Here is a 22,059-nt window from a genome sequence, read left to right as displayed (position 1 = left end):
GAAGAACTTTAACCTAGACTAATTTTATATGTCAATAGCTCAGATCACATTTGGAATTATTTCTTTTAGGGCGTGTTTTCCTTCTTCTGTGTACGTCATTCATTCCACAAGTACTATCGAGTCTATTCTGTGACAGGTATTGTGCCGAATGGGTAATGGGACACAGCATTAAGGGAGATAGAGTCCTTGTTTTTAGGGGGCTTATATGTTATTGGACTGAGTTAAAATAAAACTAAATAATCAAATAAACAAAGAAACCACCACACACAGTATACTCAGAACTTATGTATTCTTAAATGAACCAGACAGATTCTCAAAAGTTGGTATGGAGACTAGGGGATGACCAGTGCTTGGTATATGGAGTAGGAAAGACCTGTGGTTCCCATGGAGAGCAGGTATGATTATGGTTAGTATGGAGGGTCAGCTCTAACCCCTGGTTCGTATGGGAGTGGCCTCACCATGGCCATAAGTGAGGAAGGGAGATTTTCTTCCCTTCCAGATTGCTCCATAGAATGGCAAGATGGTCAGAGTAAGGAGAAGCATCAGGCTTTGCTGTCAGCTCCCCAATTGGACGCTGCTTCTGTGAATTTCCGACCCAAAGGCATTTGAGCCCGTTGCCAGGATTCTAGGCCACTGAGTATTTCTAAGGGTGGTTGCAACTTCTTGCGGCCTTTAAAAGAACTAGAAGTAGAGCCGGTCTGAGTTATTTGGTCTAGGGAGAAACCCTTAGTCCTAGAAGGGCGCAGAACTGGCTGGCATCAACAATTTGCCCGTGGTCCAGGGCCATATGTGGGGGCTGCTGCTGGATGTGAGCAGTCTCCACACATGCCTGTCTTGTGGTTAGGGACCTGTTTTCCTATTTTGGATTTTACTTTAATTATGGCTTAGTGATATAAGGCCCAGGTGAGCTTTTGACTACCATGGGTAAAGGTCAAGGAACACCAAGCCAGAAGGAAACCCTCTTATGAAGAAGTGGAAAAATATTTCCCACTAGGATACAGTGGGAGAATGATCTGGAAGAAACTTATTTAAAGTTCTTTCAGATGATCTGTTTTTCAAGGCAGGGATATATTTATTTTCTTATTCAGTGAGTGCCCACCCAATGAATATGTCATTAACTAAAAAGCTCAATGCAAATCGAGTGCCGATGACGTTTTGTGTCTAGAGCTAATGTCAGTCTTGGTCTGACAGCCTTCTGTGGCATCCAGGGGTGCCCTGCACAGCAGCACCTTCAAGATTTCTTAAACAGGCAGCAGAAGCCTCTGAAAATTTGCCTTTATCATCAAAAGTTTGTGGTTCCTTGAATTTGAAATAAAAATGTTTTCGGGCTGCAGGAATCAGTCTGGGCATGCCAGTGACCTATTTTGTAACGCTGAGCTTACATCCAAGACCGTCCCAGGAAGTGTAAGTAATGTGAGTGGAGCAGGAGACTAAAAACATGAAACAATTCTAGAAATAATTTAAAGTTTCAGATAAATTATAATATAATTTGGTGTTTCTTTGAAGATGAAAGTTGTTAAAGGTTTATACTGCAGTACATTGTACTTTTTAAAGTAGTTAAAAACAAATCAAAGATTCTAGCTTTCTTGGCTGATCATAGACCGCTCATAAAAATGCTGGGAAGGCGGTGGGTGGCAGGTGAGAGGCGCAGGCAGACAAGAGGTGGGCGGTCCGGGCACCTAGCAGTGTTTCTTGGGGTGTGAGTTCTCTTTTTTTGTCTATAATTTAAATTTTGTTAGTTACCGCAAAGTGCAATATTGGCTTCTGGAGTAGAATTCAGTGATTGGGCGTTCTTATTCCTCCTAACCTAATGGGGCTGCATTTGTGTTTATTCCAAGAATTTCTGAGAAATAAAGATCCAATGGTCACAGTGTATGAATCCTACACATCACCACGGAGTTTGTAAATAAAGATGCACGAACTGTTATCAAGTAAATCCTGAGGGATATTTTGGCTTAGTACTTCTTTAGGTAGATGGGAGAGATAGGAGAGACTAGAAAGCTATTTCTGGGAGAGGCTCACCAAGAAACTTCCGAGTGGGAGGAGGCCAGGAGTCCTGTAGTTCTCCCCTTTAGGTCTGGAAGATGGCCCTAGTTCTTATACCAACTCTTCTGTTAAAATGCCTGTCTCTCATGCATGTATTTGTTCTTCTGGGTTAGACACAAGGGGGAATTAAGTCACCAAAATACAACATCATGTCTGCTCAAATAAGATTTTTTTTGTGCCTCAAGGTAACTGAGCTTTGCACTACCAAGAGACAACAGATGAGGATGAAAAATGTCGTGCGACTCATCGCACTAACCTGCAGAAGAGCTCCGCCCACACAACACACCTCATCTGCTCTCATGCCCCCAGTCACCTGTCTGCATGTTCCTATGAGTGTATCTCATGCTTTTCTCCTGCATGTGCGTGTTTTGTTGATAAGACTATTTAATACAGTAACCAAAAACATAAGTGTCCTCGTTATAAAAATTCAAGTAGAGAGCATAAAGGGAGGACCTTAGATACTGAGGAGAAACTGAAAATGACAAAATGCTTTAAAAGATGCAAGAATGAGAAAGCAATCATAGGTCCAGAACTTAGTAGGTCTAAAGGAGTCCTCATCAGAGACAATGTTAGAAAAAGAGAAGGGTGGGGGGAGAAATGAAAGCTGAGGTGAACCCATCACAGTGGGTGTGTTGACTGGTTGTGTGGTTGTTAAACTATTGCTCCAGATCCACCCTTTATGCTTTGCTTGTAACGCCGACCACCTCTCCACTTTGCCCTTTGGCAGCAGCTCCTTGGTAGGCCCCACTGATGGAAGGTGCTAGGGAGAGATTTAAACCTGACGGGACAGCAGGGGGTTCCAGTCTCCAGTCTTCTCGCTCTCCTGGCACCTGGCCCATTTTACCAGTTCAGAGGTACCAGTTACAGCTGACACGTTCCTCCTGATCAGAGATCTGAGTTCCAGCTCCAGGAAGGCAAGGTGGGGGGCAATGGCACAGGAATCCTTTCTCTAAGTGCCTGAGGCATCACCACCAACCAGGCATCACTCCTTCCTCTAGGATGACCAACCATTGGGTTTCCCTGGGACGCTCCTGGTTTTAGCACTAAAAATCTGTGTCCCAGAGAAATTGGGATGGTTGGTCACCCTACCTCTTCCCACCATGTGATGCTCCTGCTTCATTTCTTTTTCCAATTTAGCCCTAGGAGGGGTGGCTGCTTCCAGAAGTTGCCTCAGTTTCCCCTTTGCCTCTTCAGTCATCCATCACGTGCTTAACCCATCCCTTGTATTCAATTCTCACTCTTAAAATAACTTGTGTGGCGCATATCAGCTACTTTAAATGTTTTATTTTCACTTATTTATTTTTTTAAGTGGGCTTGAACCCACAACCCTGAGATGAAGACCTGAGCTGAGATCAAGAGTCGGACGCTTAACCGAATGAACCACCCCGACACCCCCTAAATGTGGTTTAAAAGCACCTTCAGTGGCCTGAAGATGATAATTTAATACCAGACTACAAATATAAACACGGCCAAACCCAAAAGCTGGATTTCTAACTGAAGTCAGTGTAGAAGTAAGAACTATGGAATGATGAGCCATATCTATCCTCCTCTGGTGTCATAACATTTCATCTTAAAAATTAGGATGGCCTTCTCCCAGCTCTTCCTCGTAATTCAAGAGCAGGACAGCTCCCATACCTACTTCCACTAAACAAAATTTATGCAATTTGTCAAGGTAATGTGCCAAATAATACGTTATTTTAAAAAATTCATTAAGAATCTAAAATGTTTACCACTGTAGGAATATTTTAATTGTGCTATTGTTTCCCTTTCTTCTTTGTCTGCTTGGTAGTATATTATTTCGGAAACCTAAAAAGTTTGAGTGCCTGGCCCAGCCCCATTGTCCCACAGCCCTGGTCTTTTTTGGGTTCCCGAGAAGAAGACCCTGCGGCAAGAGTTCAAGTGCAAGTGAATTAATTGAAAGGTGAAGGAAATACTGAAAGGAAGCAGGGAAATGAGACAGGGAAGAGAAGCCAGCTGGTAAAGGTGTCTGGGGACACTTACAACTGTGGGCCACTGGAACAGAAGCCCCTTGGGGAAACTCAAGGAGCCAGTACAAAGAGCAGCCTCCTGAGTTATCCCGCCTGAGGGACAAGGGAGCTGGAGCATTAGTATCCCAACTCCTACTAGACATTGGTCAGAGCTACTCCTGGGAGGTGTTAACTCCCTAGCATTCCTAATCCTCTATGTGGACAGGCAAACAAGGCTCCAGAGGCTGGAGAGACACGCAGCCAAAGGAATACCCTCACGGGCCTGGTTGTGGTAAGTCTGGCTACACGCAACCAGGTGATGAGTGTGAGGGGCTATGGTTGAGGCACGGACAGCACCTGCTATCCCTGGTTGTTTTTACTGCATGAAATCCCATAATCTGAAGAGATTTAGGAACACATTCATTGTTATAAGAGAAATCCTGTAATTTGATTTGTCAACCCATTGTCAATTCCTAAGGCTTGGGAACCTCTAATTCTTGTGTTAAGGGGCTCATTTCTGCAAGATGCCAGATCACGCTGGGACATATCTAAAATCAGGGGCAACATTGCACATGGGATCTTGGCTTTCCCAAATTTATCTTGCAAAATTCGCAAATACTAAATAGTGGAAGCTTTTAAAGGGGCACAAGAGTTCTAAGAAATATTAAACAATAGGGCAGCTTATTTCTTTTGTTCAGATGGGAAAATCAAGGAGACAGAGGGGAGGGGAGAAAAATGGAGAAATCGGGCATGGGGAGAGAAGTAAGTGTGCTGACCCAGATAAAAGGAGAGCAGGCAGAGTGGAATGGATAAGAAGGTGGTCTATGAATCAAGAAAGACAAGTAAAGGGGAAGATAGATGACCTATGTTTTCATTAAATATTAAATCATAAGTGGTTTGCACAAATGAAAGAAATGCAAAGCCTACCTTCTGTCTTTCGGGAAGGTGTGCTAAATTTTGCATACTAATTTACAGGCAAGAATAGGTGCTGGTGGGCATGAGGAAAGAGTCTTTGCAGCGTGAGAACAGAAATTCACAGGGAAGTTGAAATCCATGGATCGTCTTCTGCTGCACCCGAATTTCTATACCAGATTTTGTGGTCTCGGGCCATGTGACGTGAAATGTATTTTGGTGAGGTCTCTGAAATTGCAGTGTCAGTTTGGATAAGTACCAAACACAGTACCCACACCATCCAGCTTCTCCCCTCAGGGTAAGTCATTCACAAGAATATAATTTTCAGTAAGATCCAGCTATTGTTGTTCTGTGGTCTGAATTCAAGTGGCAAGGGATCCCTTTCATTCCTGTGTCCCTACTTGAACTCCAGGCACATAACAAGGAGAGAACCAGATGGCCAGTGTGTTTGGAACCATCAGAAGTCGATGACTTTTGTTATACTGTTTAGTATCCCCCAGGTTAGATAAAAGTATCATATCCTCTGTCCTCTTTGTCAAATCTGGGAGAAACTATTTGGCGGTATATTTTGATGGCAACATTTATTGCTGAGCAATGATTTTAGTGATGAACTTGTCATAATGGAGGAAATATCCTTTCCTTTCTGATTTGCAGACATCACCTAGACAGCTTGATTTGACTTGTTTCTTTTTATTTCTTATCTAGAGATTCCATGTGACAAATTTCAGGTCTTTATGTTTAAGCAGATTTTATTTAACAACATCTCCAGATAAAATTCAAAACAGCCATAGAAGAAAATGTGTTGAATTTACAACCTGGTAGGTTGTTAACAACGGCTCAGGATGTAGAAAACTCAGAAAAAAAAAGGGACTAAAGAAGGCCCCTTTTCAGAGACAGAGCACATGTGTTTGGAGTACGTTATAAGTAAAATTTAATGACATACACATAAGCTTCCATTAGTAATGATCAGGAGCTGGAATAATTGTGCATAGACTCATTTGAGCATTACTAATTCAGGACAGTTCTATTTGTATGGAATTATTTGCATTTATGTTTTTCCTGAGTTAAAAACGAATACCCCCAGGTCTTGCTCAGAGCGTGGGGAATTAAATATACAGCTCTCATTAACAAGCCTGTGAATTGTACAGTTGGCTCCATTCCCTAAACACTTTGCAGAAAGTGTTCTCTCTGCCAGTGTGCTGTATACAACCACGACTTCAGATTGGAAAGCTCAGCAGAGGGACATAGCACTGAGAAACAAGCCACCAGATGGGAGGTCTGTCACCCAAAAGGTGGCTTTGGAGCCCGACGTTTTCTTGGGACAAAGCCAAGCGAGGAAGTTGGAGCAGGTGAGAGATGACCAGCGCTGTGCTTAAGTTCACCAGTTTGAGTTTCCTTGAAGGGAACCTTTCGTGACTGAGAGAGGGACCTGAGTCCCCCTTGGGTTCTACACGTGGCAGCCGAGATGTGTCGGGAAGGAGTCCCCCTTTGCCACAGACGCACTGCCACAGTGAGAAGTATGACCTTCAATGTCAGGCTGATTTGGGTCCCTTGCTCCCTAAGCTGCAAAATGGCCATAAAAACATTACCCTTGCCTCATGGGTTGCGATGAAGAATCTTACCGTGATAAATGCCTACGGCATAGTAGCCACTCAAGAAGTTTTGGCTTTTTTTTTCAAACTCTCGGAGCCCAGGGATCCGTCCATTTGGGGAAGCAATTTCCTCAGCACTTGCGGTTGCCATAAATCAATGGGCAGGTTGCCTGGATTTGGAGTGGAAGGCAATTTAATTCCGGTGTCTCTACTGTTTGCTTTGTTTTGCTCTGAATTCAGGTCGTAAAAGGTAACTTGGCATCAGCAACCCGCTGTTCCCACCTACATCTGAATGCCAGTGTCCTCTCATCTATTGACACAAGAAGAAAGTAAATAAGATAATGTCTCCGGAATTTTCTTTACACTAAACATGTAATTAGCCACTTACCCATGATGAGTAAAATTTAATTTCAGCTAAGTGAAAAGGAATGCTGATTAGATTTATTTTATTATCTGTTTACTTTCTGGGACGAGGGCAGCTGGATGAAATATCTTCTTGAGCTGTACTTCTAATGTCCTGCAGGGCTTACCAGTGAAATATACAGAAACTTGCAGGAACTGCACATGTAAATGTAAATAATAATTTTATTGGCATTTTCCTTCTTTTTATTACTAGAGTGAAGGTGAGCGTGGCCCTGCAGCTTCTGTCTGCCGGAATACGGAGGCAAAGAGGGCAGGAGGCAAGCCTGGGAGAGAGGCAGAGACGAGTTCGGGCAGGGCCAGCCCTGCGAGCCACTGTTGGAAGGGGCCTCTCTCCTCTGCTTTCCCTGTTTCTGTCTTTCCAGGGACGTTGCTTCTCTTTGGCAGCTCAGAGCCCCTGTCTGGGCCCCTTTCCCAGGCTGCTTTACCCCAGGACTCCTGGCTGCTCCCAAACCATTGTGCTCATAGCCCTTACTTCATCCAGACCCCTTTTCCAAAGGACCGGGCTCTCAGTGAACAATTGTAAGGAAAGAAATAGTATACATTCCTATGAAGGCTTTGGTAAAGGATAGCGGGCTCATGTCTTTCCCCGCTAATGTGGTATTTTTATAGAGCACAAACTTTGAGGTGTCAGTGTTTATTTAACCTAAAAAAATGAATCAGAGATGCTGGAATTTCGGAGGGACTTTCTAATTGCTCTTCAAATCAGACCACAAACTCACGCCAACCTTGCCTTTGCCTGAGGGGTACACCGGTGGGCTACTGCTGCAGGATGCTCGAAGGTGCCCCTATGAAGCTTAGGGACTAGTAGTAAGTGGGAGACGTACTTTGGCAGCATAAGGAAGAATTTTTAAGCCAATCTGTGAGGGCTGGGAAGCTCGGTGAGGACCGATGTGTTCTAAGTTCTTGCAAGCATTTAAGCAAAGCATAGGAAACTACCGAGAGAGAAGTATTGTAGAGAGGATTCATATATTAAGACATCAGTCAAGGTTGAGCCAGAGTTGAAAACCACTCCAGGTAGTCTAGACAGGGGGATTTAATACAGGGGTTTGGTAACATTGGCCAACAAGGCCGCCTAGAGAGGAGAATGAAAAAAAAGCATCAACCCCTAGAGCTGGAGGGACAAAGGGAAAAGCTGGTGTTTCGGGGCCCAGAAGCCATTGCCATCGTGACCAGGGCTACAACCACACTGGGGCTGACTCAACGGAGCTAGGGTCGTGAAGAGGGGTGCTGTCTGGGCCTAGGAGCTCAGAGGACATGCAGCTGCTGTGACGACCTCCTGCATAGGAGGTGTGGGGTAGTACTCCGGATTTTCCTTTCTTCCTGCTTTCCGATGTCCAACACGTGCTTTTCACTGGCTACCCGCACCCCCCCACCCCCACCCCGGGAGCCTGTTGGCCAGGATGCCGGCAAGGGCTGGAGGACAGGTGTGAGAGCAAACTCCTAGCTGATCTGCACAGGGCGCCTTTGGACCAGCCCAGCTCTAAACTTCCTTTCACATCTAACAAACAAAGCTACAGTTCTATTGTTGTAAGACACTCCTGCTTGCCAGTATCAACCAGTCCCTAGAAAAAGAGACCAGAGAACATCCAGGGAGAACATCCAGAGAGCAAGTCTATGAATTCTACCCTCTTGTTTTAGGGACAATTATAACATCGTTTACCATCTGGGACCCCATAAGCTACACTTGATGGAATACTCTCATTCTATTTTGTTTCAGGCTATGGTGCAAATGTGGGGATTGCAGATGACTTTTCTCTGTTCTTCTTGTCTTCGTGGTTTCCTGGTCATAGAATTTGAATGAAAAGGTTTTGATCATTGTATTTCTTATTCTTTACTAAAATACAATTTTCCTTACATTTAGACAGCTCTGGGAATGACCATTGTAACTTTAAATGTCTTCACCCAGCACTTTCTGTACCATCTGTCCAGGCCCTTAAGTGCAGGCCCTTCCTTGGGCTCTCACTGCGGTGCTACTTGGGGGTGAATGCAGAGCATCTACGCAGCATCTAGGTCTTGATATGACCCCATTAAGATGCTCTGGCCCCACTTCTCACAGTCTTAGCTGTTCACTTTAAACTGGGCGCCCAGGTGCTCTTCTCTTGATAAATGCAGTCAGCCCAGGTTGGCTTTGCTACAGCCTGGAAAGACTTTCTTTGGGTCTGATGATTTACTGGAGATGAAAGCAATTCTTCCGTGTAAAGTGGTGGCAGGGGGCAGATTTTCAAACTGGAGTATGCTTTGCAGAGCTACCATGAATCTGCCTAGGGCTGTGACTTTGAAAAATAAAAGGCTATTTTAACCTTGAACGTCACTGAGGACAGGAAGTGTGTGCTGGGGACATCACCAGAAGTGCTGCTCCCCTGGCTCTGGATGGCCACTCTCTCCACTCATCCCCTTTGCTTCTGGACCATGGGAATCAGGGTCAAGAGGTAAAGGGATAGAACTGGAGGTGACGGAGTTCAAGTCGCGTGGTCAGCACAAGGTGACTCCTTTTTACAGTTTTAACTAGGATATTTACTCGAATGGGCATCAGGAGTAATATATGTATCTCTTTTTGAAAGATAGACTTACTGCTAAATTAAAATGATCTCAAACTTAGGGAATGGTGTTGTTGAGCACATGGAAGATGCCCAGAAAACATGAAACATGGGTTTTGTCATCTCCTCTAAAGATACTGAATTTATTATTTTATAATGTGCTGTCCTTCCCAGTGTGGTGAGGGTTGAATTTTAAACATGTCAGTTAGATGTGAAGTTAGATGTGAAGGGGTGCAGTTAGAGGTGAAGGGGTGAAGTGGAAGTGGCAGAAACATTCACATGCCTCTCTCCCCGCCCCCACTATCCAGCTTCCCTTTGAAAATTAGATCATAAATGGCTTCTTTATTTAAATAAGTATTAGGGTAATTAATAAATACTTGAGAGCACCATATATTTTCATAGGGCTGAACAGTAAACAAACCTATGCCAAAAGAAAAAAAGAACAAAATGCCTTCACCCCAGGAGTAGAAAACTTCTTTTGTTGGTAGCTACTACCTGTTTTGATGGATACATTTCGACTACAGCTCATCTCATCTCTGTTACTTAAGCAAGGGATGCACCTGTGGTCTGTCTCTGGGGAGGTGATGAGTTGCTTCCTACCCAGTCTTTGCTAGGGCCAAGAGGGAAGGAAAACTTGAGGTATGGATCAGAGGTCCTATCTTAGAAATATCAATTCCCTTCATTCAAACACTGAGTAAATGATGTTGATAGGAGCTTCGCACCTATTAAATATTAACTCAGGTGAGACGTTTCAGATAAATGACTTTTCTATAGTTATTATCAAAGTCTTTTTTTTTTTTTAAAGATTTTATTTATTTATTTGACAGAGAGATAGAGAAACAGCACAAGTAGGCAGAGTGGCAGGCAGAGGGAGAGGGAGAAGCAGGCTTCCCACCGAGCAGGGAGCCCGATGCGGGACTTGATCCCAGAACCCTGGGATCATGACCTGAGCCGCAGGCAGCCGCTTAGCCGACTGAGCCACCCAGGCACCCCTATCAAAGTCTTTCTAAGGATATACATAACTTACTTGCCTTTCGTCATAAAGGATATGGAACATATCTTAACCTTTTCTAAATAATTTACTGTAATCACTGTGGTTGTCATTCAGTCTAGTGGCTATATTTCAGGGAGCTAATCCCGGAGACTCTTGTTTGCCATATTGTTTTAGTCTATCTACTTTCTATAAAGCAAATATCTATTGAGCACTTGTTATGTTTGGCGGAGCATGGATATGAAGATATGCTCAAAATGATCTCTGCCATTAGGAACTGCTAAGTTTGGCCAGAGAAGTAGACACATACATTAAGATCTACGTTTAATTCACTGGTGCAGGTAGGCAAAAATTGTAATGGGAAGGTTTCACATAGAAGGGGACATTTGGGTTGGGTCTTGAAAGATAAGTAGGTGATTGATGCCCAGAGACCCTAGGAATTAACATCCCAGGTCCTGAGCCCAGCCTGTGCAAAGGTAGGTGGCTGAGAAAGGACATTGCCTAAATGGGACCTCAGGGTGTCTGAAGGGGTGTGTGTACGTGTGATTCTGGGAGATGAAAAACTGTCCCCTGCCCCCAGAACTCTAATTTGCTTGCTGTCACTTTGCCTGCCTGTACTCTCCTCTCCTTCTTGCCATTGCAGACCTTTATCTTTTGTTGGCTCTGAAACTAGATATCCAACCTTGTTGGAATACTGTTTAAAACAGGAGTAATCAGCTCCCAAGGGAGGCCTTCCTCTATGAACAAAGTGTCAGGGCTTTGGTGCATTTTTTTTTTGACCGTTCAGAGGCTTCCTTGCTCTCATTTGCATATTGGATGATGAAGGATGGCAAGAGAGGTCACCGTCAGAAAAGCAAGGTATCTCACTAATTGTTTCTCTTAAGGCCAAACAGAGACATAAAGAGTTAAAATGGAGTTCACTTGTGATGGAGGATGAATGAAATCAGTGTTTGCAAAGCATGTGGTTATCTTTCTATGAAGGGTGAGGTTGGGTGCAAGAACACTGTTATTCCAAGAATGATGGATGGTGGCAAATCTCTTTGAGATAAATCACGTCGGCTCCCACCAACATTCTCCCAACTGTATGAACTCTGCCCTTTGATTCTTGGATAACCCCCTGCTCACTGTAGATGTGAGACCTTGATAGGTATCAAAGCATGAGGGAAAAATAATATCATAAAAATAACCAACGTCAATAGAGCAGGGAACAAGAATTGCCTCTACTCTGTGGGCAGCAACCAGTGAGGGACACAAAAAGGAAATGATTGACATCAGCTTACAAACATACACCCTGATGAGACCTGGCTATGTAGTTCCACAAGAAAGTTATAGCCCGTGACAACAAGAATGAGCGTGGGCTTTAAAAATGATATATCCCCCCACTCCCCAGTGCTTTGCAGCTGGCCTCCGAGGAGCCATATTGTCAGTTCACTGACCCCATCCCTGTCTCTCACTCTACGGCTCTGGAGTCAGGTTCCAACAAGGTCGAAGGTGGGCTTCCTGGCAGGGACTATACTTTCTGCAGGCCTTGTAAATAGAGTTTAGGTGCAGGCATATATGCCGCATGCCCTCCTCCCTTGGCCCTCACCTTTCCTGGAGCTCTCCTGAAGATTCCACATTATATGACCATTCGCTAAAGGAGTGGTATTGCCACTTGAGCTGGAGTCAAGCACAGGAACTCTGTTGAGGTCAAGTGTAGCTCACAATTGTTCTGAAGTTTTATTTAGAAAGCAATCATTTTATTAATACTTACTATATAGAGAGCATTGGGTTAGGTACTATTGAGGTGTTAAAAATAAAAAGGCAGGGTTATTTTAGAAGATTTTATAATCCTGTTGGCAAGAAAATACATAAATACAAATATCAACATATCCCCCCATGTACTCTGGTTGAATGGAGATTGGGTTTAGCTTGCTAGAGGGGCACATTCTTATCTCCAAAGGTCGGGGAGGCAACAGAGTAGGCTTCATGGGCATGTGACCTATGCAGTCACACAAGGCCTTACTTCGAAGGGCCCCAAGCTTGGCTTAGTGCTCTGCTGTTGCATGTTAAATTCTTAATCATTTTTTATTTTATTTTATTTTTTTATTTATTCATTTGAGAGAGAGCACGAGAGGGGGGAGGGTCAGAGGGAGAAGCAGACTCCCTGCTGAGCAGGGAGCCCGATGCGGGACTCGATCCCGGAACTCCAGGATCACGACCTGAGCTGAAGGCAGTCGCTTAACCAACTGAGCCACCCAGGCGCCCTCTTAATCATTTTTTTTAAAAAAGATTTATTTATTTATTTTAGAGCGAGAGCGGGATGGGGGAGGGTGTGGGGGGCAGGTAGGGACAGAGGGAGAGAGAGAATCTTAAGCAGACTCCACTCTGAGCATGGAGCATGACACAAGGCTTGATCTCACAACCCTGAGATCATGACCTGAGCTGAAATCAGGAGTCAGATGTTTGACTGAGCTACCTGGGTGCCCCAAATTCTTAATCATTTTTGAACAAGGGGACCCACATTTTAATTTTGCTATGGGCTCTGCAAATTATGTAGTTGATTGTGGGAGGAGGAATATTTGTGACATGGCTTGCCTAAGGCACCACAGTGGTATCTTGTAGAGGAACAGCTAATAGATTGGCTTGGTTGAGCTGAAAAGCCCAAGTGTAAGAAGTGTGGAAAGGGAAGGGTCAGTCGGGGGAAGACGAGCTCCTTGGTGGCAATATGGGATTTCAGGAAGGAGGTTCAAAGCATGACACTTTCTTTTTTTATGCATTTGCACATAACTTTTATTAGCCTATGCTGTCCTTAGGGGTGGACAGGATTACAATAAGTGTAGGTGTGCTCTTTCCCTTTTGGCCCCAGCAAGGATGTTGTATGGACCGGTCCAACCCTGCTTGTACCTCTGTGTTGGGAACGAGGCTCTGCAGGGCTTTCCCTGAGGGAAATTCATGCCAAATATCTTGGAAACCCCTTTGCTCACCCTCCCCAATTTTTTACCAGGAGTTAGGTAGATCAAAATTCATTCCATTTAATTTATGAGGTGTGAGGATCAAATAACCCATAAAAATTTTTAATTGTGTTTTAAGATGTCTAATTGAGATTGAAATTCATCTGGTTAAATTCCAAATAAACCGACTCCCTGAAAGTCTCCCCTGAGTTCATTCTCAGGTTCTCCTCTGATCGTGGTTAATGTTCTGAGGCTGGGTCAGGAGAGGCAATGGAAGGGACTTCCCCAAGCCCCAAGCCCATTTGATTATTTGGAGTTAAGTGAAGGGATGAACTAATTCTTTGTTCTGAGCCATTGTTTTGGGGAGCTGTGTGTTGGGAGAATTGCACTTGGCATTGAAGATCATGAAATGTGAGCTGAAGACCAAACATCTGATGATGATGTGTGTCCTCAGGCAAGCTCCTTAGTTACCAACTCATTTCTACTTTCTTCTACCATACTGAGATGTTATGAGGATCAGCTGTGACTTGCATAGCATTCTTGGGAACCAATTCATTATATAAGCCTAAGGTATTTTCATTAGCTATGTCAGATCTTTGAGAGGATTTCATAGAGCCATGTTAGCTTCTTGAAACATGTAAATGTTAGTTGAGTCAGATTCCCTAGCCATTGTTAAAAAAAAAAAAAATCCATCACTTTAATTCTATCTGTGCATTTCCTTTTCTTCCTCTTATTCATTTTTCTCATATCAGTTCAACTTACATCTTGGCAGTCTCAAAATTAGTCCTAAGTGGTGATTGTTCATGGGTATCATGCAGCATTTTATGAGGGGAGAGCAAGTCTTAGCAACAGAAAGGACTAAAGCTGGACAGATAGGTTGTTCCATATGGTTAAGTCCTGCTCTGGTAACTATTAAGTCTGTCCTCTTTGCCTGTGGGAAATTATCTGGTGGCATAGGGGATTTTTCTAAGTAGCAAGAAAGTATAAACTGATAGAACTCTTAAATTAACCAGGTTGTTTTGTTGTCACACATTATAATCAGACATAATTAAACCTACAGCAAAGGCCTAGAAGAGTTCACATGATAGAACTTTGTCAAGACCTCAGGGTTGGGTTATAGAGGTGCCATGTTTATTATCAGGTGGGTCATTGACTCAGGAAGTATCCAAGTGGTGGAATGAATAGTATCTTTGAGACTAACTTGGTGAAGTGGGCGTCTCTAAGGAAGGTGTTATATGCTTGTTAGAAGCCTAATAAGAAACTTCTCTTTCCTTCTGGACGAATTGCTAGTGTCAACAGAGATATTTGTTGAAGATTTATGAGAAATGACCACAAATTACAAAAATGTAGCATTAATTGTGATCTGCATTATATCCATAGGGAAAAAGTAATAGGCCTGAAGAAAAAGATGTAAATTGTGAGGAAATATAGTGACATTGTAAAAAAGGGATTCACTATGGTACTCTGTTGGGCATGCCCTTCACCTGGTAGGAAGGCAGCAGTGGCCTGGAAATACTGACTCCAACTGGCGTAGGGTGGTGGCCATACTTCTGTTTTTCATGACAAAGTGACACTTTTAGGAATAACTCCCAAACCAAAATGTCTTCTTAAGTGAGCTCACGTTGTTGCTTCTCTGGGTAACTTTGTAGTCACTATGTCAATGGTACAAAGATTGGTGGGCTTCTCTTCAAGATTGTCCGAGTAGAATCCACCTTTTCCTTTGGCAGCTTCCCATCTTCACCTGGACAGTGGCAGTGTGGGGCTCATGGTGGTATGTGATCATGTAGTTATGTCTCTGATCATTTGTGTAGTATTCATTTCCCTTGCCCGATTGTAAGCTCTGTGCCTGGAGGAACCATGTTTGTTTTGTTACCAGTTTGAGTACCTAGACACTCAGGCTGATTGTGGATGTTGTCATCTACTACTGCTAAGTGCTTCCATGTGGGAATTCTCTCTTAGCATTTCTCGGGAAACTTACATGTTTTTCTGAATTGTGAATCCTGAGAAAAATCAGTTACAAAATCTGGAAAATTGGATAAAATATATACTTTTGTAAGAATTAACACTTAATACAACAGAGACGGTTACTGGTTCTAAGGCTTCCACTGAGGTTAAGTAGAAAGCAAGAGCAGAAAATATTGATACATGGAGTCAAATATGAAGGTTAATATTTATAGGAATGAGGATGGGAACAGATATGAGAAAATTGGTCACAATCTAAGCAGTCATCCTTTGTTAGCTGTTGCCATGTTTTAATTGTGTATTTGTGGCCTTGTCTGCTTCCAATGGTGAATCTTTATTGAAAATAAGATAAATAGGAATGTTTATATGCATAGTGTGTTTTATACAAATCCTATGAGTAGTGCTCTAAGAATAACATGTTTTGGAAGCAAAATAAACCGTTAAATAGGCTATTTAGACATAGCCTCATAGTCCTTGCTATGAGATCTAAATGTTACATTTATTTGAATACTACCCAATAGTGTTTGCTGACATTTTCCAGTGTTTGGATATTCTCTATAGGCCACAGCCCTTTGAAAATACTACTAAATGTGATATTTCTTATTTATTAAAACTTTTAAAGCTATCCATAATAATGAGTAAAATTTATGAAGACTGTGGAAGTATTTAAGTAACTTCTAATTCCCAGGAATTCAAAATTTCTATTCCTGAATCCTAAGATTAATATCTGCCATGATTTTGGAAACACAAAGCTGCATAACAAACCACCCCACAACCTAGCTACTTAAAATAACACCAATTTTTATTTATCACAGTTCTCTGGGTTGACCGAGCTCAGCTGGGTGGTACTTCTATGTTTCATGGTGTTGCCGGGATCTGCAGTCATTTCGAGCTGTTTTGGCTGGGATGACTCATTTGTAAGGTTGGCAGTTGATGGCTGCCAGCTGGGGTCATAGCTATAGCTTTTGGTCCTATTGTCATGGTTCCCTTCTAGGTATCCTCTTCATGTGACTTGAACATTCAGTGTGGAAACTGGGCTTGGAGAGGGCTGTCCCAAGAGTAAACTTTCTAAGAAGAAAGGAGAAGCTGAAAATTCCTTTAAAACCGGGGCTTGGAAGCCCCAGAATGTCACTTATGCTGACTTCCATTAGTTAAAGTAATTGCAGAGCTATGCCACATTTAAGGGAGGGAAATTAAACTCTGTTTCCTGGTATGAGGAATGGGCACATGTGCTCAAGGAGGAGAGGATTTCTGGGGCCACCTTTGGAGACTGCCAACCATAGTCTGTCCTCTGATGACAAACATTTGTGTCGGTCTCACTTCCCAAGATCCCCCAAAGTCTTGTCTCTGTTCCTTTCCATCCATGGAAGCTGGAATGTCTGAGGTATCTTTTTGACTCACATGCTGATGCTGCAGTGAGTAGGGCTCCAGTGTGGTCAGACTTCTGGGTCCTTGGTTCTCCCTCCCGACTGGCTCCTCACCTCTCCCCATGTCATCTCAGGACCTCTCCTCCTTTATGTGATTTCTCCACCAGGGTAGGCAGACATCTTATATAGCAGCTTGGGACTCCCAAAAGAGAACTCTCTGAGGATAAGTCATATGGAGCCTCTGCATGAGAAATCTCATAATTGCCCCTGTCCTACAGGCCCCAGCCAGCCACAGGGCTGAGCCCAGAATCAATTTCGGAGGGCTCCACAGAGCTGGGAGGAATGGCTCATTTGGGACCACCAAACTCATAGTGTGTTGTGGATGCTCAGTAATTGTATGAATGAACGAATGAATAAATGAATGAATGCCCTGTTACTAGTTCAGTCACTTCCAAATCCCATTTTGGAAAAAACAGGATCTTTCCTTGAAGGGGAACAAACTTCATGCTTAGTTTTATCTGTGCCATGCATCTCAGAGCCTCTGGACCATCTGAGCTGACTCAGGATCCTGGGACCTGCTAGTGGAGACGGGTACCTTCCCTTGATTCCAGGCCCCTACAGATTTACTTGGGCTCTGATGGAAATCACTTACCTCCTTCTTCTACTCTTGGGGCTGTCGTTCTAGCTCTTTTTAATGTTTTTTATTTTAGATTTTTCTGAACTGTCAGGACCTCTGAAACTCCTACAGTGGTTTAATCATAATCTGCTTGATCACCCTACCCACCTCACCCCTGCCTCTCCAATTGTAGGTCATTTCTACCATGGGCATTAGCTTCTAAAATCTTATAAAGGCATATCTTATTTCATTGTGCTTTGCTTTATTTCACTTCACAGATACTATCTTTTTTTTCACTTCACAGATACTATCTTTTTTTTCACTTCACAGATACTTTTTTTTTTTTTTAAACCAATTGAAGGTTTGTGGCGACCCTGTGCCAAGCGGGTTTATTGGCACCATTTTTCTAATAACATTTGTTCACTTTGTGTCCCAGCGTCACATTTTGGTAATTCTTGCAATATTTCAAACTTTTTCATTATTATATTTATTATGGTGATCTGTGATCAGTGATTTTTGATGTTACTATTGTAATTGTTTTGGGGTGCCATGAAGTGCATGCACCCCTATAAGACAGTAAACTTAATCAATAAACATATGTGTTTTGACTGCTCCATTGACTGGCCATGCTACCATCCTTCTCCCTCTCCTTGGGCCTCCCAATTCCCTGAGACACAATATGGAAATTAGGCCAATTAATAGCCTTATTGTGGCCTCTAAATGTTCAAGTGACAGGAAGAGTCACACATCTCTCCCCTTAAGTTGAAAGCTAGAAAGGATTAAGCATGAGGAGGGCATGCTGAAAGCCAAGATAGGCCAAAAGCCAAGTGGTGAATGCAAAGGAAAAGTTCTTGAAGGAAGTGAAAATGCTACTCCAGTGAATACATGAATGATAAAAAAGCAAATTAGTCTTATTGCTGATATGGAGAAAGGTTTAGTGGTCTGGGTAGAAGATCAAACCAGCCACAACATTCCCTTAAGCCAAAGGCTGATCCAGAGCAAGGCCCTAACTCTATTCACTTCTGTGAAGGCTAAGAGAGGTGAGGAAGCTGCAGAAGGAAAGTCTGAAGCTAGCAGAGGTGGGTTCATGAAGTTTAAGGAAGGAAGCTGTCTCCATGACATATAAGTGCAAGATGAAGCAGTAAGTCCTGATAGAAGCTGCAGCAAGTTCTCCAGAAGATCCAGCTAAGATAGTTCATGAAGGTAGCTAGACCTATAAACAATGGGTTTATAATGTAGATGGAACAGCCTTCTATTGGAAGAAGATGCCATCCAGGACTTTCATAGCTAGAGAAGAGAAGTCAATGCCTGCCTTCAAAGCTTCAAATGATAGGCTGACTCTTTTGTTAGGAGCTAGTGCTGGTGGCTTTAAGTTGAAGCCAGTGTTCATCTACCATTCCAAAAATTCCAGGGCCCTTAAGAATTATGCTAAAGCGACTTTGTCTGTGCTCTATACATGGAACAACAAAGCCTGGATGACATCACATCTGTTCACAACATGGTTTACTGAATATTTTAAGCCCACTGTTGGGATCTGCTGCTCAGCAAAAAAGGTTTCTTTTAAAATATTACTGCTCATTGACAATGCACTCAGTCGCCCAAGAGCTCTGATGGAGATGTGCAATGAAATTACTGTTGTTTTCTTGCCTGCTAACACAACATCCATTCTGCAGCTCATGGATCAGAGAGTGATTTTGACTTTCAAGTCTTATTATTGAAGAACTACATTTCTTAAGGCTGTAGCTGCCATAGATAGTGATTCCTCTGAGGAATCTGGGCAGAGTAAATTGAAAACCTTCTGGAAAGGATTCTCTAGATGCCATTAAGAACATTTGTGATTCATGAAAAGAGGTAAAAATGTCAACATGAACAAGAGTTTGGAAGAAGTTGTTTCCAACCCTCATGGATGACTTTGAGGGGCTTAAAACTTCAGTGGAGGAAGTAACTGCAGATGTGGTAGAAACAGCAAGAGAACTAGAGTTAGAAGTGGAGCCTAAAGGTATGCCTGGGTGGCTCAGTGATTAAGCCGCTGCCTTCAGCTCAGGTCATGATCTCGGGGTCCTGGGATCAAGTCCTGCATCAGGCTCCCCACTCAGCAGAGTCTGCTTCTCCCTCTCTCCCTGCCTGCCGCTCCCTCTGCTTATGCTCTCTCTCTGTCAAATAAGTAGATAAAATCTTAAAAAAAAAAGAAAAAAAGAAGTGGAACCTGAAGATGTGATCGAATTGCTGCCATCTCATGATGGTTTGATAAAGAGTGGCAGGGTTTGAGAGGATCAACCCTAATTTTGTTTTTCCTCTTTAAAAAAAGATTTATTTATTAATTTGAGAGAGAGAAGGAGCAGCAGAGGGAGAATCCTAAGCAGACTCCCTCCTGAGCACAGAGCCTGATGTGGGGCTCAATCCCATGACCCTGAGATCATGACCTGAGCCAAAACCAAGAGTTGGACACTTAACCAACTGAGCCACCAGGTGCCTCTGACCCCAACTTTGAAAGAAATTCTACTATGGGTTAAATGCTGTCAAATAACATCACAAACTACAGGGAAATTGTTCATGAAAGGAAGAGTCAAAGTATTTTTAAACTAAGGAATGTACTTTTTTTAGATATAATGCTATTGCACACCTAATAGTCTTATAATAGACTATATTATAGTATATAGTATAAACATAACTTTGCTATGCACAGGGACACCAGAAAATTCATTTGACTTGCTTTATTGAGATATTTGCTTTACTGCGGTGGTCTGGAACCAAATCCATAATATGGTATGCCTATATAAGTGCTTCTTATCACACACACACACACACACACACACAAACACGCCCCTAAACCCATAATTCTTTTTCTCTTCTTCCCCAAAACTGCTTTCTCCAGAAGGGCTGGGCCAATGCGTCATTTCTGTATCTGAGCCTGGGTTGTACTGAAGCTTCTCTGCTGTATTTAAACTTTGGCTTGTCTCTTATAGACTAGAGATCAAGAACCAATTTGAGGTATGGATTTGCTCTTTTGGACATGTAATCCCAAGGGATGAACTGTTATCACTCACATCATTTTGGTTGTAATAAAAACCTTAATCATGCAGGGGGCTTGGTTTCTGAACTCTTTGACTTTTAAAAAATATATTTTTTCAAGCTTAAATAATGTCAACAAATCCTGAATGGAGGGGGTTGTTCAAAGATTATAACCAAGCTATAATGATGACATTAGGCAGGGAAATGCAGATGAGCATGAGCCTTCTTTTATCTCATCCAGTAAAATCTTTTTAAGAGAAATTTTGAGTTTTGTTACCCTGGAAAACATAGCTGCTTATAAGGAGAGATGAGATCGTGTTGTTGTTTTTTCTTTATTGCACTAAGGAAACTTAATTATTAGAAATTCCAGACTTTCCAGGGGACTCTGACTCATGTTTTGAGACCATATTTTATCCAGCAAACCATAACATTCACATGACCATCTCTCGCTCAACTGAAGCATCCGGCACAACATTATGCTTGCAAATGGTTTAGCATTTTTTGTAGAAGAGAATCCTGCATTAGTCCCTGCCTTATTTCTTTTACCTCCCACCCACATTGTCTGCCTCAGAGATGGAGGCATAAGTTCACATTAATATTCTTCATTCTCTCAACTGGTGGGTGGCAGAATAAAGTCACACTCTCTAGTCAAGGATTGAATGTTTTTATTATAATTCTGGCTCTACCTCATGCTCTTTGACCTAAGTCTCCTTATCCCCAATAAAAATTCAGATCTGACATGCTTTGGGTCAACCCTAGACACAAATTCATGTCTTTAAGTGGTCACACTCAGGCATTTTTTTGTTCATCTGTTTAAGAAGTATGTGTTGAGTATCTCCTATGTGTCTGGCACTGTTTTTTGTTTTTTAAAGATTTTATTTATTTATTTGAGAGAGAGAGAAAGAGATAGTGTGAGAGAGCACGAGCAGGGTGGAGGGGTATAGAGAGAGGGAGAAGCAGGCTCCCTCCCCACTGAGCAGGGAGCCTGATGCAGGGCTCTATCCCAGGACCCTGGGATCATGACCTGAGCCAAAGGCAGACACTTAACGACTGAACCACCCAGGTGCCCCATATCTGGCACTGTTCTAAGCATAGGAAATATAGCAGTGAGCAAATCAGACAAAATCCCTGCCCTCATGCTGTTTAGTTGTAGAGTGGTAATACAGACTGTAAACATGATAAATAAGTATAATTAATATGTTACATATATTATGTGATATAATTTTAGCATCAATAATTAGTTGGTGATAAAGGCTATGAGACAAGTGCATCAGTTTTTAGAAAAGCAGTTCTAAAAGAGAGGTTTATAGTGATAAACACCTATATTAAGAAAAAAGATCTCAGATAAACAACTTAAACTTACACCTAAGGAACTAGAAAAAGAAAAACTAAGCCTCAAGTTTGCAGAAGAAAGGAACTAATAAAAATTAGAGCATAAATAAATTACATAGGGACCAGAAAGACAATAGAAAAGATCAACAAAACTGAGAGCTGTTTTCTTAGAGAGATAAACAAAATTGACAAACCTTTAGTTAGACTAAATAAGAAAAAAGAGAAATGACTTAAATTAATAAAATCATGAACAAAAAAGGAGATATTTCAACTGATACCACAGAAATACAAAGAATCAGAAAACTACTATAAACAAACACATGCAAATTAAATAACTTACAGGAAATGGATAATTCCTAGAAACCTACA

The sequence above is a fragment of the Mirounga leonina genome, unplaced genomic scaffold (assembly GCF_011800145.1).
Source record: "Mirounga leonina isolate KUSES-001 unplaced genomic scaffold, KU_Mleo_1.0 Mir_55, whole genome shotgun sequence".
NCBI classification, from domain to species: domain Eukaryota; kingdom Metazoa; phylum Chordata; class Mammalia; order Carnivora; family Phocidae; genus Mirounga; species Mirounga leonina.
The sequence above is the reverse complement of the archived record's forward strand: the minus strand, read 5'-3'. Positions refer to the sequence as shown.